Raw genomic sequence first — 3,589 nt, 5'->3', positions numbered from 1 at the left:
GGACCCTTTTCACAATACCCTTTACGGACAAGTTGCCGCTCCTGATATCGGACGCTAAAACTCAAAACGGGACTATCACTGCTTGATGAATGTTCTATATATTTACTTGGAAGTGGAGATCGGAGTTGGAAAGTCTGAATAATATCATGAAATCGTGTACATGTACTTTAATGTTGATAAAAAATATGAGCATTCAAAATAATAATGATAATAATAATAGTAATAATAATAATAATAATAATAATAATAATAATAAATAATAACAATAATATTCATGCAAGGGCGATCGCAGAATTATTTTTTGGGTGAGGAGGCAAACTTATAGTGATCAGCAATTAAGTTTTACGGATGTAGGCCAAATCTTCTTTCGCGATAAAATCCAGGGGGTGGGGACAATTTCCCCTTTTTGCGGGCGTCAATGCTATTTCCCCCAGTAGATTTATAAAAAATAACATACGTAGACAAGCAAAATAAAAATATCTCATTGAATTTGATTTTATACTAAAAAAAATTTTTAAGAATGTATTTTATCTTCTTTTGCACCAAGCCAATTAAACAAGCTGTTTGAAGCTTTAGTAATATGCATCAAATCATCTTTTAGAGGTATATACAGTTTATCTATCAAGCGTGTTTAGTGGCATATACAATTTAGCTATTAATGCATGTTTAGAGGTATAGGCAGTTTTGCTATCAAAGCAATGTTTCAGGTATGGAATTTAAATAAACTTTAACTAAATGCAGTGGGAAAAAAAAACACTTCTTGCAAATTCAGAAGACAGCAGACCTCACCTCCCACCCTTTCTGTTGAACTTAAATTAATATCCAATTTCCCCTTAGTCCCGCTGGACTAAGACCAACTTTCGTCTTTAGTGATATCTACTAGTCTCCAATGTAATAATGTTAGTTTCAAAACCCTGAAAATGTCTACATAAACCGATTTTCAGTATCCTGGATCTAAGTCTGACAATTATCTAAACAATTTTAATTTAAAAAAAAAATTTTCCTATAATTTTGATATTTAAATTTTAAAACAGTATTCGATTGTTTTTTGGTATTTTAATTAACTTAACATTATTGGATAGTTTCGGTAGAATATTATTCTATTGTATTGGTGGTTAATTTAAAGAAACTACAATATTCTATAGCTTTGATCGTTTAATTTAAAGTCAATTTATTCAATTTATTTTATTATTTTAATTTAAAATAAAATCATTCTTTTTTACAACTATGATGCATACTTTTCCTGCAAATTAGGGTGTACGTACGCGACACTATCATAGCCATTTGTCTGCTGACGCTAAACAGATTGAAGTTTTCTTTTAATTCTTTGACGTTTTAAACAATGTAAATCCTCCAGGCTAAGTTCTGACATTTTGATTGTTCTCTTACCAGTGAATGCATCGTTTTGGAAGTTCGAGATTTTGCGAGATAACCCGAGGGCGTTATATTAAGGTATTCTGAATCTGGTCTTATTAGGATCTACCAATATATATTTACCATCCCATGAGAGCATTAAAGCAAGGAGTTCCATGGTGTAGTGGTTATCACGTCTGCTTTACACGCAGAAGGTCCTGGGTTCAATCCACTGTGGAACTATATTGTACTTTTGATGCGTAGGTCACATACTAATAATAAGAATAAACAACTTATTTTCAAACAACGACAGCAGAATTTATTATTTTATTATACTTAGAAACGTTAAACAACAAGAAATAAAAACACAACGTTGATTTATTTATTTATTATTTAGTATGCATTAATTATTAATCATTATCTGAAAACTGTTTATTATGTATTTATTCATGATAAATTTATAAATGTTTAATGTATTATTTATTTGTTATTTAGTTTTAATTTTTTATTTATTATTGATATATTATTTATTTAAATATCTATTTATGTACGTGTTTTATTTATTAATAATTCATTTATTTATTTATTATTTATTTATCTATTTATTTATTTTTTTCATTTATTCTCATTTAGTTTCTTTTATTCTTATTTCATTTCTTCTCGTTTCAAAACAATCGCATTGGGGATCAGAGATCTTACAATCTCATCAAAATGGGATAATCTATACATAGACATAGATATGCTAATATATATGCACAGTGGAATCCCCCGAACAGCGAAACCCCTTTGGACATCCTCCCCAATTTTTCCGTTCATATAAGTATTAGGTTTACTGACGATATTGCAAATATACGTGCAATTGTGGAGAGAAAGAGAGAGAGAGAGAGAGAGAGAGAGAGAGAGAGAGAGAGAGAGAGAGAGATGTTCATACAGAAATACAGTGTTCTTCACTTAAAACATCGGAATAATGAGATACTTTTTAACTTTAATACAAGTCCTTTAAAAATACGAATGATACCCTACAACGTATAAATAAATACTCGGTATATTTAATATTGTTCACAGTTCAAGGTCTTCGTTTCAGAAATGTATGGAGCATTGTCTAGTTTGTTTCTTAGATATTTCTATAACTAATATGGTTGTATTAACAACTCCATCTCTTATACTGAAACCATTATGCTCATCCTTAGCACCTACGGAAATTTTTAATCTCTGTACAAGAACTAAAACTTCAGCTTTTGTCATTGAGTGAATCTGACTTTTAGGATATTGTTGTGTGAGTCTCCGTCGGCAAAGCATTGAAAGCGAGGCCACATGCCTAGTTTTAAATTAAGCTTCGGTTTATGGGGGTTTTTAAGCGTAAAATTGAAATTTGGGATAGAAGTTTGTTCGATATTCGAAGTTGAGGAGTTTCAGTAGAACGACAACAAAAAACACAACCTCCTCAGCAAACACCTGGAGCTTATAGAAATATATTTGTTAAAGATCATTATAAATTACTCAATGATCGAGGAGAGTCAGCAGGTATTGCTGATTTTTTTTAAAAAGGAGCGAAATTCGTGTATTAAGATTCTGTTGAACGGGTAAAACCTGAAAAATGGATTGCTACAGTATATGCCGCCCACAGAAATCGATATTCTTTAGATACTACTAGTCAGGATTTATTGACTTTAAACGAGAACAATGATACATAGAGATGAACTATATGAAAAACTAGCTAAAGAAGCAAATGTGACCGTTGAAGAAGCTAAACAGCGACTTAATGACCCTGGTGAAATTAACGAACCTAAGTCAGGCGCTACAGGAAGTGGTTTTTCTACTCAAGGAAGCGGTCTTTTTGCTTGTCCTAACAGTGTTCTTTCTGACGTAGATAGATTAGAAGTTCGGATCGGAAGAAAACGCGCAGGAAACAATGCGCCGGAAATAATTAATGAAATTTCTGCTATTTGTCGAAGATTATTTACAGGCAGTATTATTGATCACAAAATGTATCGTTATCTTATTGATGAAATTGCTGATGATTATCACAGCGACTAAAATACAACTAATTAGTCAGTATGTAATTTAAAAATGATTATACATCATGCTCAACGTGGACCTGTAATGGTCAGGGTAGTGAACTCACTAGTACCAACTCACAAAGCGATTCATGGAGATACACTCGGTGATAATGTTATGAGTTTATTCAAAAGGATAGCTCCAAAGGTAATACCGATTGCAAAACAATTAGGAATGA

General features: G+C 31.6%; 1 non-coding gene across 1 annotated transcript; it reads left to right on the top strand.

The window, feature by feature from the left end:
* Positions 1-1,523: 1,523 nt before the first annotated feature.
* Trnav-uac (transfer RNA valine (anticodon UAC)) lies at positions 1,524-1,596 on the top strand. Its single transcript has one exon. It is a non-coding gene; the product is annotated as a tRNA-Val (tRNA).
* The last annotated feature ends 1,993 nt before the right edge of the window (positions 1,597-3,589 follow it).

The sequence above is a fragment of the Sinohyriopsis cumingii genome, chromosome 12, assembly GCF_028554795.1.
Source record: "Sinohyriopsis cumingii isolate HCF-2022 chromosome 12, ASM2855479v2, whole genome shotgun sequence".
In the NCBI taxonomy this organism is placed as follows: domain Eukaryota; kingdom Metazoa; phylum Mollusca; class Bivalvia; order Unionida; family Unionidae; genus Sinohyriopsis; species Sinohyriopsis cumingii.
Note: the sequence above shows the minus strand (reverse complement) of the source record. Positions and strands in the feature narration are given on the sequence as shown.